Source organism: Mytilus californianus, unplaced genomic scaffold, assembly GCF_021869535.1.
Source record: "Mytilus californianus isolate M0D057914Y unplaced genomic scaffold, xbMytCali1.0.p SCAF_18, whole genome shotgun sequence".
Taxonomy (NCBI): Eukaryota; Metazoa; Mollusca; class Bivalvia; order Mytilida; family Mytilidae; genus Mytilus; species Mytilus californianus.
The window spans coordinates 10,449,399-10,465,576 of NW_026262666.1; the positions used below are offsets into that span (position 1 = coordinate 10,449,399).

The 16,178-nt window shown below is 32.4% G+C and overlaps 1 protein-coding gene and 1 long non-coding RNA gene across 5 annotated transcripts in view; one reads left to right on the forward strand and one right to left on the reverse strand.

The window, feature by feature from the left end:
• The window catches only part of LOC127726700 (uncharacterized), a 220,615-nt gene that overhangs the window by 77,024 nt on the left and 127,413 nt on the right, over window positions 1–16,178 (reverse strand). The window lies entirely within an intron of this gene.
• LOC127726707 (uncharacterized) lies at window positions 1,576–14,286 on the forward strand. Its single transcript, XR_007993652.1, has 6 exons — window positions 1,576–1,693; window positions 3,019–3,097; window positions 7,305–7,345; window positions 9,186–9,860; window positions 12,550–12,650; window positions 14,127–14,286. It is a non-coding gene; the product is annotated as an uncharacterized LOC127726707 (long non-coding RNA).

The window sequence follows — 16,178 nt, forward strand, 5'->3', positions numbered from 1 at the left end:
TTACTATATTAAATATCATAAACACGTCGAAAAAGACTATTTTCATATTACCAACTTTTGACTCCGAGTTATATAATTTTTCGACAGGTTATCTACTCTGTGGTAGAACATCCTGGTACTTGGTCAAGTAAGAGCAACCAAAAGAAGTAAAATCAAACATATAATCAGTGCAATTTGAGGGGAAAGTTTACTGTTTTCCGATAATTTTGTCGTGTAAAGATAACATAAAGCAGTTAATTTTTCACCAAAACTGTACCGATTGAAAGCTTAATTTTACTTCTTTACGTTGCTCTTACAGTACCAGTCCTACCGCAGAGAAGGTAAGCTGTCGAAAAAATATAAAGTCCGAAGTCAAAAGTCGGTAATATGAAAATAGTCTATTGACAATCAACTCATCGTAGACACCAGGCTTGAAATGTAGTACGCCAGATGCGCGTTTTATCAACAAAACTCACCAGTGACGCTCGAAAAAAAAAGATTAATAAGGCCAAATTAAGTTCGTAGTTGTTGAGCATTGAAAACTCAAAATTCCGAAAGTTTTTGCCAAATACAGCTTTGGTCAATTTGACGACAAATAGACATTTTACACAAAGAGATTTCGCAAAATGAAACACAAACCGACGTCTTATCCCAAATAATTGTTTGCCTACATTAACGTGTTAGTGAACGATGCCGTGTTGCAATGTTTATTTGATATAAGGCCTTATCTTCATAAAAATGCCATGACTAAAACATAGATTATCCTGAAAGGTTTTGCATTTTCCCATTTATACAAGAAGTTTGAAACTCCACTTAATCTAAATATGTTAAGACAAAATCAAAAATTATATAAACACTGACATATTAACGTTCTGACCATCGTGGCCATCTGAAGAATTGTTTTTTTGAAAGATCCATGATATAAAAACATTTTAATTTCAAAATTAAGCGACTCGAATTCCAAATAAATATTCCTGACTTACTCACTTTTGCAATCAGATTTGTAGACGCCTTTTACAGTTTCTGAGTACAAGCCACCAAATAAACCTGCAACACAAGGCACGCATTTATTACTTTAAATTTAGATTTGTTAACTCATTTCTTTGTAATTAATTTCGGGGTGAAGGAACCGAGGAAAAGTATTTTAAATTTCGACCAATTGAACTGTATGGATAAAAATTCCTACAGGGATTTTTAATGCCATGTAGATGTTTTCAGCATATCATTTTGTACATTTGAATATTTTTAGATAAGGAAACATGTATGGGACATTTTTCATCCCAAAAAGAAAGAATAAATCTGAGAATGATGCAACAGGTATAGATGAAGTACTTTTTACCGACATACGACCAGGCAGCAATGCCTCAACTTCAAATCTGCCCACAACATTACAACAATTTGAAAAACAAACACACATCACTACCCGACAACAACAGAATGTACTTGCTTCTCTAGTTTAAACTTAAAATATCTATATATTTACATATCAGCTAGTGATCTAGTTTAAAACTATATTAGAAACATCAAATCCAATTGAAGATACATATATGAGGTAAACAATGTCATTTATATGTTTGTGTCTTAATTATAATAGGAACTGGGCAGACCAAAGAAAATCAATCCAGTGAAAATTTGACAGCTTTAACCGAACAGTATACCTATTACCCACAACATGATGGTGCTGGAGGAAACGGAAGTACCCTTTCAAAAGAAGGTATTTTAAATTTTGAATTAAATTAAATAAAAACTGAGAAAGATGTGGATATTGTCAAAGATCCATAGGCCTGTTATAGAGTACATTCAATATAAATATTGCTCCTCGTACAACAGTACACCAGTACTTGATTTAACTACTTTTTATAGTCTGACATTCCTTCAAAAAAACAATCTTTTCTTCATATAGGTTAAACACTATTCAATGCTTCATACAAAATTAAAAGAAACTATATGCGTATCCTATCATGATTTTCTTGAAAGCGAGTTGCTTCTTACGAGAAAGCGGTTAAAGCAAGGTTCTTACTGGATAAGTTCAAGGAACTATTTCAATATCTACCGGACATCGTCATGATTTTCTTCGCCGTTATGGGTTATCTGTGCCACAGATACCCATGATTATGATATGCTTTTCATGGTCCGCTTTTCCTCAAGTCGTCTCATGTTGAACGCGTCTCCTGTATTACATTATAAGCCTAATATCTACTGGCGTCTTGCACATTACATTAAAAGCATACTATCTTAAATGAGTTTCTGGTGGGGTTCGTGTTGCTCAGTCTTTAGTTTTCTATGTTGTGTTTTGTGTACTTTTGTTTGTCTATTGATCTTTTTCTTTTTTAGCCATGTCGTTGTCTGTTTATTTTCGACATATGAGTTTGAATGTCCCTCTGGTATCTTTCGCCCTACTTTTAACAACGATTGGGTCGTTTATGAAAATTCTTCGGAAGATTTTATATGATCAAAAGACAGTTTCTAGAACAAAATTTCAATTTCAGATAAAATTTAATGTTTTATTTTGTAGAGTGTACAGATTAAAAGACTTGACAAAAAGCTTTTCCAAGAATTTTACACTGACAGCGGCAATCGCAAGCAAAACATACGGTTCCGCGGAATACAAAACTCATCAAAGAAATATACTAAGTATATATTTTGTGCGCCAGATGCGCATTTCAATTGCACAAAACTCAACAGTGACGCTCAAATGAAACAGTTCAATGGCAAAGCAAAAATGCATTTGAAGAGCATTAAAAATAAAAAATTCAAGAAAGTTGTTCCAAATCTTGTCCAGAGTATTAACGTTTTAGATTAGAACAAACTTTGTACCTCGAATGATTTAGTTTTATTAACAGTAAATTAACACAAAACGACATATCAAAGATATTTGATGTCATATCGAGACTGGCAATAAAACTGCTAATGTGCGACAGTCATCTTGCATTGCTTGATAAGAAATATAAGATAAGAACATTTCTGAGACATAACAGTTTATATACTTATTCTGTTTAATAAGCATGTTTGATAAATATTCACACTTAATTGTTGTAGAACAATGGCGGGATTCCAATAGGAATAAAGCGTTACTACCCCGTGAATGTGATTCGACAAATGAAGGAAATGTTAAAAGGTAAGGATAATGAAAGAATAACTCTTTAATCAGAGTAAACATTTTTTTATTGTAACATTTCAGAAACATGATAAATTTATTAACCTTACGAGTTCTGATGTCCTATTCAAACAATTAACAAAGACGAGTAATTTAACATAAAAAATCGTAAGAAATGTTACGTATTTAGAAAAAAAAAGAACGCATTTGCATGATAAGGAAGAAATAGATGGAATTGTCTTTAGTAGTGTAAAAAGGGGAATTCTGCCATTATTCAATTTTTTTATTTTTTATTTTTTTAATGTTTGATTTTTTTCAATTTTGAAATGTATAGTAAAAACCAGTTAGGGTTTAGGGGTTAGAGGTTGAGGGTTAGTTTTATTTCAATTTAAAAATGTATAGTAGAAATGATTTTCAAATAGGAGTGAGCGATATTAAAAAAGGTATTTTTTTCCTTTAAATAAAAAAAAACTTTATTAGAAAGTGATGGTATAAGTGATAATAATAATTATATGGCTTTCTTACAAGATGATTTTATAAATGATCACATTTTGAGGAAAAGGTACAGGAGCAAAACCAAAATCTTTATTCATTTGTTGAATAGTGAAAATTTCAATTATACAAAAAACTGATCTTATTCTAGATGTTTCTTAACAATTCCAAATTAAATTCTTTGGCTTCATGTTAACTGTTTGATCAATTTAGACAGATTGGCAATTTCATGTTTTTATGAGGACTATCGATAAAACTGCCCATGTTTGTTCATGTATGTCTTAGAGTTGCTGGTCCAATACTTTCTAAACATAACAAGTGAACTATTAAGTCGTCTTCTATATCTTATATGTATTGGACTTGTAATTGAGCACTGAGCCTACTTAAAGATTCTAGCCAGTATTTCATTTTGCCCTATATTGTCGAGTAATATCCGGTAGAACCCTGTAAAAACCGGGTTTTCAAAATATTTCGCACTGGGTTATACCCACAAAACCCGGGTTGTTGCAAACTATGATATATGTTGGGAAACACACACACTTTAACGTGACGTTGTGTGGACGTTGACACTGGTCGTTAGGGAACTTATATTAAAAAGCAAAATAACAAAAATACCGAATTCCGAGGAAATTCAAAACGGAAAGTCCGAAATCAAAATGGCAAAATCCAAAGCTCAAACACATCAAACGTATGGATAACAACTGTCATATTCCTGGCTTGGTACAGGCATTTTCTTATGTAGAAAATGGTTTTATAGCTAGCTAAACCTCTCACTTGTATGACAGTCGTTTATTTCGTCATTCGTCAAACGTCATTCTTTATGTAGTTTTTACTCTGTATCTCAATGTGGCGAACGTAATACAAATAAATATTTTACAACTTTTGTTTCCTTCACAATATAATGGTGCCGTGACTGCTGGAAAATGGCTACAAAATAAAAAGGAACATGCTTGGGACGCAGGAACGCTCTCACAAAGAGATTCGAAGATGGAAAATCTAACGACGAATTCGACGAATTCGACAGAAATGAACTTTTGACCATTTGGGATTTGAAAATTTTTTTAATGGCTTAAAATAATGGCAACTTTACCGCAACTTGACCTTATGGCAGCATTAATGGGATTAATGGGATTAGTGGGATTAGCGTCACTTATGTTTTTCAAGTTTACGGAATGTTAAAAGGTGTGTACTATGGAGCGACAGTCAAATCATTCTACATTGAATAGCTTGCAGGAAGCAAATCAAAACCTGTATAGCAAACAGAGTTACCGAAATAAAAGAGGTCACAAGTGAACTTTGCTGGAAATATTGCCCTACACAACACCACCCTGCTGATAATTCATCACGTAGTATATCGTATAAACAATTGAAAAATTGTAAACTATGGATGCATGGTACAGACTGGTTGATAATCGAGAAACATTGAGCGAATGCATTTGAAATTAACAGTAAGGTTAAAGCTACAATTAGTAAGTAAGATGAAAATCAAGAAACATCAGATGACTTTATAAGGACAAAATACAACGTACTGAATGTAATCAATGTCGATAGATACAGCTCATTCAACAAAACTGTGTATCTTGGCTTACATACAGAAATGTCTTGCTACCTGCCGTTATCGAGTTTCCGATATAAGTAGACAAACCACAACATATCTGACACCACATGAGATAAATATTGCAACAATGAAGTTGATTGAAGCTGTGCAACATCAACGATACAATGATGTATTTGAATGTTTATCCTCAAAATCAACGCATAGCTTAATACGTCAAATACGATTGTATCTGGACAAAGACGGATTAATCCGATGTGCTGGGCGCATCAATAACGCACCGCTTCCAGAAAACACAAAATTCCCGTTTTCTTACAAAGTTACTGATAAATGACATTCAAATATTTTCATTCCGGCATACGAGATACCGTTACTAACTTGAGGCAGACATATTGGTTCGAAAATGTTTAAGTTGTCGAAAAGTAACAGGAGTTGCATAAACAGCACCAGATCTGCCACCTCTACCAAAAGATAGACTATCGTTCGAAGAACCCTTTATTGTATCCGATGTCGATTTTAGCGCTGCACTTAACATCGAAAAGTGTATACATGCTTGTTTACATGTGATTATACTCGAGCTATTGAAAAAGTTAAGCATATAACTGAAAAATCTTTTATGCTAGCTTTTCGTAGGTTCATATGCAAGAAATCGATACCAAGAGTTATGATTTCAGATAATGCTACCATATTTGTTACCGCTGCGGAGGAAATACGAAAGCCAACGGACTCTTAATCTTTATACGACAAATTGAGCAAATTTGGAACCACATGCAGGTTCATACCTAAACGTGCCCCATGTTATGGTGGTTTTCGGGAAAGACTGGTTGGACTTACCAAGATTTGCCTGAAAAAGATTCTTGGACGTGCATGTAAAGATTTACCACTGTTACACTGTTACACTGTTGTAATGTACTATTATATTATTTATTTATGAATTTCCCTGTGCGGAGTGTTCTTCCGTTTGTTTGTACTGTATTCCTGTCACGTAGCGTTGTCATTTTACCGGTATTTTTAAAATTGCCATATAAGCGGGAGGTTTGGCTAGCAATAAAACCAGGTTCAACCCATCGTTTGTTCTTAAAATGTCCAAGTCAAGAATATGGTAGTTGTTATAAAATAGTCCGTTTTTATGTATGTTGGCGTTTGTTTTTGTTGCAGTTCAGTGTTTCTGTTGTTCTGTTGTTTTCCTTTTAATAGTTGATGTGTTTCCCTAGGTTTTAGTTTGTAACCCGGATTTGTTTTTTCTTAATCGATTTATGAGTATTGAATAGGGTATACTTCTGTTGCTTTTATTTACATACATTAATTGTTGAAATTGAAGCAAATTTTAGCAACAGACCACTTAACTATATATCGTCGGACATTGCCGATCAAAAGCCGCTTATCCTGTCGCATCTATTGTTTGGAAGGTAGATTAAATCTTAACCGTATCCGTTTAACAAACAATCATGAAACATTGAACGATCAAGTAAAAGGAGATTCCGTCTAATTGAACAATTCTAAGCAAGATGGAAACACGCATATTTGACATCTTAACGAGTGTAGGGAAATACTAATGAAACTGGGAAACTTGGAGATGCAGTTCAAATCTACGGCGATAACTCTCCATGTACAACATGGAAATTCGGTGTGATAGAAAAACTTACTTATAGAAACGATAACCTTGCGCGATCTGCGACGGTCCGGAGAATGTGGAGAAACACACGAACTTTAACGTGACATTATAATGTGCAGACGTGAATAGGGGTCGTAAGGGAACATATATTGTAACGTCATTCTTTATGCGGTTGTTACTTTGAACCTCAATGCGTCTAACGTAATACACATATACATCTAACAACTTTTGTTTCGTTCACACATACTATTGTGGATACAAAGATCATATTGTTATAATCATTAGTCATTTTTGTTAAGAATATTCAATAATTATGTATTAATATTATGTTTAAAAATATTTCCTTAAACATTCTATGTTCAATTCGCATACAAAATCGTTCGAATATACAAATAATTTCGAATATTAACCCAATAGTAGTGTTTGTGTTTTGAATGAAAGCAAGATTTATGACAAATAATTTTACAATTACCATTAAAAACACATTGTTCGTTCTTGTAAATTATTCATCTAAGTTACTTTCCTGTCTTTTGGTGTTTGTTTAACAAGTATTTTGGTATTTTCAGTGAAAACAAAGGAAATCCAAGGGAAAATATAAAAACAAAAGGTACGTTTCTTATTTTATTGATAAAAGCATATAAACAAATAAATTCAACAAGATATGACATCATTAAAAAAAGAAACAAAACAAAAAAGTTTTAAAACAAATCGAATAAAGGAAAAAAAAAACCAATTTGCTCAAAAAAGTATGTCTAATATGTCTTTATAATGGTGTGAATATACAAAGATATAGATTTAGTTACAAAGTATGTTTCGATATGTCCAAACTAAAACAAAAGTTTAAAATAGCTGGAATTTCTTCGTGTTCGATTTCTCTTAAACTTCTGTAAATAAACTCATCATTTATACCAGGATTGAAATTTTGTATTTGCGCCAGACGCGCGTTTCGTCTACAAAAGACTCATCAGTGACGCTCGAATAAAAAAAGGTAAAAAAAGACAAATAAAATACGAAATGAAGAGCTTTGAGGACCAAAAATTCCTAAATGTTTTGCCAAATACAGTTAAGGTAATCTATTCCTGAGGTAGAAAAGCGTTAGTATTTCAAAAATTCAAAATTTTGTAAACATTTAATTTATAATTATGACATATCAATGATAATTCATTTCAACACAGAAGTGCTGACTACTGGGCTGGTGATACCCTCGGGGAATAAAAACTCCACCAGCTGTGGCATCGACCCAGGTGTTGTAAATAAACTCATCATAGATACCAGAAATGAAATTTTGTATTTGCGCCAGACGCGCGTTTCTGTAAAAGACTTAAAGGTCAATGTTCTTTCAAATTTCCATATAAAAACTGTGGTCACGGAACTTATTTTTTCGTTAAAATACATGGAAATTAACGAAACCACAGTTATTTTATATGGGTTATACAGAATAAACTTAATTTTGCCTTATACAAGTATAGAGGTTTCTGTAGTACATTGAATGATAAAATATTTTTAAATTTAACGATATTTTTGCTTTTTTCTCAAAAAAGATTCTAAGCAAACGACACCAAAACAATCTTAACACACAATTGAGTTTTCAGGTTCAAAACAGATAACGGCATGTTCCATTAACTTCTCAAATGGTTTCATTGGAAAGATATGAGTACATATAGATGAAAATAACACTTAGAAATACGAGTGTCCGACGGGCTTTTCTTTATTGACCTTCATCAGGAACGCTTTACCTTAAAAATTACAGACAGGGATGTATAAATACGTAGACATATTAGAAGCAATATAACAAAATAATTTTATAACGTAATAAATCAACCATCTTACGATAAGGCTTTAATTTTCTGATACAGTACCAGTTGACCAAAGATTTTACCTTGGTCTTTACGTTTGTTCATTCTGTTACTAAATCACATATACTAATAATAATAAGCTTACCCTACTAGAGCACATGAGAAGTTTTTTGTTGGGTCCGTATTGGTCAATCTTTAGTTTTTCATGTAATGTTTTGTATTTTGTTGTGTTTTGTTTCCCGTTGTTTGTCTTTTGGTCTTTTCCATTTTTTGTCATGGCGTTGTCAGTTTATTTTCGACTTATGAGTTTGAATGTCACTTTGGTATGTTTCGCATCTCTTTAATCGTTTAATAACTAAAAGTAAACTTAAACAAATTAGTGTTATTATCATCAACTGCATAACCTATCTAGATAGGAAATGGAATCTGCATTGAAAAAAACATTAAGTACAAAAATCTTGATGGTATTGAAAATGAATTACAGACAACAGATAATGAGTACTTTATATGATAGAAACAACTGACTATACAGTTAAGTACAACAAGAGTTCAGCAGGAATGAAATAATTAAGCATGAAAATAAAAGTCGTGTAGTGTCTGGACTTCAACATTGTGCTGTGAACAATGCATATTTTTCGACTTTTTTTGTAGAAAACACACAATACAATGTCAACCTGAATATAAGATCTGGAATGTTTGTCACTGTAACAGAAGAAAATGACAAAGAAGAACTTAATGATGTTCTACGTTTGATTTGCGCGTGGCTTAATAACAGTGCTAAGCTTCCGTTGACTTTCACATGTTGCACTCAGGTAAACAACAAGGAAACAACAACACATGATTTCGACGTGTGGTATGGCAGGATTGAAGAAAAAATAAGGCGTTATTTTTTTAAAGCAATCGCGTCAATCATTGACATGAAAGGAAATTGCAAATCGGAAAAAATAATACTTCATATGAAAAAACCTGTTGAACATTTATGTTCTTGTGAGACATATTTATACTTTCCATCTGTATCATCTATTGAAACAATGGGAAATCAAGAAGCAATCAGGATATTAAATCAACGTGGACCACCACAAAACCTAAAGAAATTAAAAAAAAGAAAGTTCAATATGTTTGAGCCAATGAATGACCAACGAAATGAAAACGTTGATGTTCAATTCAAAACAATTACTGGAGAAGGTATTCTAAACACGCTGGCAAAGACGTGCTTGAAGTATATATCTGCCTTCTGTAATCACGAGGGAGGTTCAATATTTTTTGGAGTTGAAGACAAAGAGGGGAAAGTAGTTGGTGTTCCGGTGTCATGTGAACATAGTATAGGTAAATATTGCTTTTACACTGCCTGTTTTATGGCAAGTGTATTATGAAATTGCTATGGTACTATCGTTGCACGTCTGGCGCAAATACAAATATCAATCCTGGTATCTATGATGAGTTTATTTATTAATAGCGCCGATGATTTAGCACTGTGTTTGTCATTAGAGTTTGTATACCAGCACATTTTACAACTTTTTTTGCTTGTGTATAAAATTTTAAATATTCTGGAAAACAATAAGATTTTCGTCAGATCCAATAATAATGAGAAATATTGTTTTTTTGTTGTTGTGAAAATGAGAAAAAAACAGGCCGTTTGATAACAAAAAGTGGTACATACAACGTTCATTTCATTTAGATAAAACAAATGAAAATCTCAACATTTTATGATTGAAAGCAAATTTGAACAATCAATGTTTTCCGTTATATTTAAATTTCAAATCTTCAAGTAAAGATAGCATCATCACAGATTAAGTAGAAAATAACAGCATTGTATGTTAGCCTAACGTATTGAAAAGAGGGGCGAAAGATACCAGAGGGACAGTCAAACTCATAGATCGAAAACAAACTGACAACGCCATGGCCAAAAGTAAAAAGGCAAAATAGACAAATAATAGTACAGATGAAACAACATAGAAAACTAAAGACTAAGCAACAAGAACCCCACCAAAAACTGGGGGTGATCTCAGGTGCTCCGGACGGGTAACCAGATCCTGCTCCACATGTGGCACATAATTTGCGTTGTACTTTTGTCTTCAACTTTGATTTGGAAATTCAATGAGGTATCTTCTGCATCTGTTTTTAAGGCTCATTTCGATATAGATTTTGTTTGATTGAAATGTTCTGTTTTAAAATCTTCTAAATCATTTCAAATTAAGGAATATATCTCCCTCATGTATGATTCTGATTATTTCCAGATTTGGCTATAATTAAGGTCCATTATGGTTTAATCAGCTCTACATCGATTGTATAAGTTTTGGGTTTTCAAATATTTTGGCCCCAAGCATCCCTGAATAGACAAAATAATTGCCGAAATGAGCATCAATTTCATTCCAATTGGTACCGTTAGTATTATTATGCTCTCTTCTCCTCTCTCTAAAATCTTAAATGCTACTTCATACCTGTTTTAATACCACCTTACGGGAGTTCGTTACTGAAAAAAATAACCGAACGAACTTTACAGCATTTGAATTGCACTGAATATTTGTGAAAAACACTTAAGTTAGTTGGGGATATACACAAAAAAAACAGATTGTTCCCCTAAATAATTACAAAATGTAGTTTTGTATCCTGCTTTTTTAAAAGATATAGGTAATATGAAAAAGGACAGGTCATCAAACTGGTTTAAAAGTTCGAGGTTACGAAAAAGTGAAGCATATTGTAGGGATGATACAGGGAGAAAAATATTATAACACTAAAAATACAACTTCATGAAAGGACTTTGAAGACAAAATATGAGAAAATAGCTCATATAAAATGCTTTCTTATGCTTTCTTATGAGTGGTAAGTATTATATTGACTAAACGCACGTGTGTCAAACCAATTCATAAGCCTCATATCTTTATGTTAATAAACTCCTCATAGATAACATGATTCAAATTTTATACACGCGACGCGTGTTTCAACTACAATAGACTCATCAGTGACGCTCCCATAAAAAATTAAATACGCCAAATAAAGTACAAAGTTGAAGAGCACTGAGGACCACAAATTCAGAAAGGTTTTGTTGAATACTGCTTAGGTACGCCTGTGGTAGAAAATCCTTAGTTTTTTGAAAAATTCGAAGTATTATAAACAGTGAATTTACGACTATGATCTTATCAATGATAATTCATGTAAATACAGAAGTGTTAAATACTGGCCCGGTGATACGCTCGGAGAGGAACCTTCACCAGTAGTGGCATTTAATTGTTTAAGCAGATAGATGAAATGGGGGTACAATACTTGTTATCTTGTTATAAAACAGTATATAAAAACATTACTACAAATCTGATTACAAATAATCGGAAACCCCCTCTATATAAGAAATATAGATTAATCAAGATCAAACACAAAATATTTTGTACATATATGACAAGGTAAAATCCCATAGAAGTTTTTTTTAAATCAAAAGTCTTTTTAAATGTTCTGCATTCCTGCATCAAAATTGACTATTGAATTTTAAATCAATACCGTACATTTCCTATTATTTATTTTATCCAAGATTGACAAAAACTCCAATATAGCCATATTAGAGACTTAATTGTACTTTCAAGATTTTTGATTGTTCACTCGACACCATTCTAAACGTTATGGCTTTGTCTTTTGTTCCTACGACTAAAGAGTTTTGATTGCCAGACATGTTTTATTTTTACCTTTTTTGACAGGTTTATTTATCATACTCAGTCAATATCAGTGGACATGGTTTGTGTTAGCATCAGACTGTTTGAAATTGTTTTCGAGTACACATTTAAAATATTTATTAGAATTTTTTTGAAGGACTTTTTTGGATCTTGATAATTCATCACAGTTCATTGCAGTACCTGTTTTATTCGTATTCTTCCTGCATCATAGTAATAGGGAAGTACATTTATCCTGTTTCAAGATAAGGAGATAATCGGAGTCTACTTGTTAAGACACTTAATTATGATATCTGATTCAGAGACAAATTTTATAAAATTAATTGTTATCAACTGCATATATTCATATTTTACAGAGCAAAAGCTAAAAGATAAAATTGACAGTTTAAAATTTGGTTCGTTTGATCAGAAAATGGAAAAGGGTTTCCATTGAGATATTCATTTTTTGGAAATTCGTGTAAGTAGAAAATAAAAAACAAAACAATAATCTTTTACGTTTTATGGTTTCATTGACGTGAATGAATTTCTGTTTGAATCAAGATTCTGAAATTGTATATATATCTTATATTGAATGTGCATTAATTACAATTACATACGATCATTGGACAACAAAACCTTTATTGAGCACAAATATAAAAAAAAGTCATAATAAATAGGTGGACTAAGTTGCAATGTCGATCGGTCCCCACCTTAATGGTGATCTACCTTAAATTAATGCTGAACGAACAACCGGATAGCCGGACAGACGGCATCACATATGGGAACATAAAATGGTTCCTACTATCGTAGGATGAGAATAACAAATGTATTGAACTTAAAAAAAATCAATAACCTTGCTATATCTAACTAATGATGTTAAGCTTGATATTTCAAAGGAGGAAGAACTAGATTTTTTTCAAAAGATGTCTACAGGTCACCAACTGAAGTATATATATATTTTCCTTGACCTTATTTCAATGTTAGATAATCTATATATCAACATTATGTCTTTTGATAAGGCTAGTTTATCAATTCGACTGCATTTATTCAACATAAAAATTGTATAATGCGCTAATTCGTCTGACAGGCATCACTTTGCCGAGACCTCATTGATTTACATAAGTCCTCAATCTAAATGTATACTCATAACGCTGTCATGTAATTGCATTATCCTGTTGTAAATTTATTATATTAAGTTTTTCCGTTAATCAATATGAATTAAATGAATCATTCTGGTCTGTTTTTTTTTATCTCAAATATATTTCATGAATTTCCATTATTTCCCTGAAAATTTCTCTCATAAATTCACTAACAGTCTTGTGCTAAGATTGATAGCTATATGTATGAAAAAGACCAAAAAAAGAGATGAAAATTGTTTAATCAAGACCTACCGTCTCTTCTGAGAGACAATATCACCTGCTAATATCTATGTCGACTGAAAGAATTGTTTCAGCTTTAAAGTACAGATATGAGAAGAATTCAGAGTTTTCCTATTCTATAAATAGTTCACTGTTTCGATTGTATATGCCTAGTCCTACTGTATACGAATAATACAGGAAAATAGATATAAGAAGATGTGGTATGAGTGCCAATGAGATAACTCTCCATCCAAGTCACAATTTGTAAAAGTAAACCATAATAGGTCAAAGTACGGTCTGCAATCTAGTTCTTCCTCCTTTGAAATATCAAGCTTAACATCATAAGTTAGATATAGCAAGGTTATTGATTTTTTTTAAGTTCAATACATTTGTTATTCTCATCCTACGATAGTAGGAACCATTTTATGTTCCCATATGTGATGCCGTCTGTCCGGCTATCCGGTTGTTCGTTCAGCATCAAGACTATTTGATGACATTTGAATATCCCTGGTGATTATAAATCCAGAAAAAGCACTTCGGACGCACCAATATTTATATTACAGATCTAATAAGTCAATATTTGCATTATATTTCAGTTGGATGGTGTGTATTACAGGGTGAAAGATGATATTGAAAACGTTCTAAGTTACAAAAGAGGACAACAGTTAAAGTTAATTGAAAAAAAATATACTAAGTTGTGGTTATTTGAAAAACCTAAGCAAAAAACGACAGGACTGGCAAGAGCTGACCATTTTAAGGAGGTACAAAACGAAATGTATATTTTTATATCTTGAATAAGAAATTAGCTAAGGAGATAATGTTCTTTTGTTTTATGAGTATTTTTCCTTTAAATCGTATGTAAATGCTAAATGAACACCCATTGCATTTTATGATTTTCCCAGTGTGTAGCGACTTGATCAGGTGTAATTCATTGAAGTCATGTCTGTTTTTTGCATCACTCACCTGCTTTCAGCTGTGATTATATTTTTGGCTTTTTTACAGTTTGAAACCGGTTCTCAACTTTGTAATCTGTAATTCAATTTCCTATGTTTTCAGTAATCTATTTATTCAGTTCTCTGTGTGTTGACCGACCCATTTTTGTCAACAATGTATTAGTTTGCGATTATATCATTTTATGGGGAACCAGTTGTGGTAGGTCAACGATATTTGGTGTGCATTTGTATGAGCATTGACACATCTCATATCTATGGAGATTATTTTGCCCTGCCCCTTTAGACATGATCTATTGACTTTGAAACTTTTGCTTAGTTAACATGTATTAGTTTGCGATCAGGACAGTGTATTGGATCCTTTAGTGGTAGTTCAATGATATTTTATGCAGTTGTATTAGCATTGACACATTTCAATTCCATGGAGATTAAATGTCTCTGTACCTTCAGTCATGGTTCATTGACTTTGTATATTTTGCATAACTTATATGTAAAAGTATTGCTATTCTAATTTCAAAATTTGCATTTTACTTTCAAAATTACAACAAGGCGGGACATCTCTGTGCTACAATGTAACAGTTTATTAATTATGTATAATCAAGATAACTTTCAAAGTAACCTTTACTTTCTTAGATCAGAAACTTTTTCCGGTGCAGCGATTTGTTTGTATTGATAATACAAAAACTTTATTTGGTATAAGAAATGAGTTTAATAAATAAAGGCAACAGTAGTATACCGCTATTCGAAATTCATAAATCGATTGAGAAAAAAAAAACAAATCCGGGTTACAAACTAAAACTGAGGGAAACACATCAAATATAAGAGAAGAACAACGACACAACAGAAACACAACATTAAATTAATACAGGATAGGTTCTACCTTTGATTATTTTCCAATTAAATGCCAATTGGCCTGAACAGCCTGTGATGGGGAAAAATCCCCAAAGACAGATGTAAGATAGCTTTATGTTGAATGGTCGTTTGTAACTGGGATGTTCATATTTTATTTGTACAAATAACAATGCTTCGAAAGGGGTTTGCGAAAATATTGAGGTTCCATCTCATTCAGGGAAAGTTGACTGATGAGTTTGGCTATTTTTTTTATGTCTCTTTTGGTCATATATATATATATAGTTAGAGGGGATAAGGTGTCTGCGCAATGCTAGGTGGCGTCGTCGTAGAAGTTAGAAATAGAAAGTACAGGTTCCAGCCCCGCTCGGGGAGGAAGTAAAGAATCAGATGTACTCTAACATCGTTAGGTTGATTTTCTAGGCACTTTATATATATATATATATATATATATATATATATATATAATGTCTGAATAATAGCCAACGATAAATCTTACGGGGCGATCGATCATATAATTATGATGCAGTACACTAAAAAATATAATATACAATAAGCAAGTCTAAAAGGGTACAACATCACCAAAAAATAAAATAAGATCATGAACAAATGTTAAATATTTAGGATAACTAATATCCTTCATCAGTAAGATGTCAAATGGTTGTGATCTTGATATGTGGTAGTCACGCTGTAATAGTAATCTTGATCTTTATATAAAAAATCACGATTCAATACGCTGGTAAATATTTTCAATATTGTTGTTTATTCGAGGAGGAATAAATTCCTTAGAACTGTAAGAGTCTTGTACTGAAGCCTGGGTTACTGAACAAGTGATGGTAGCGACTTATT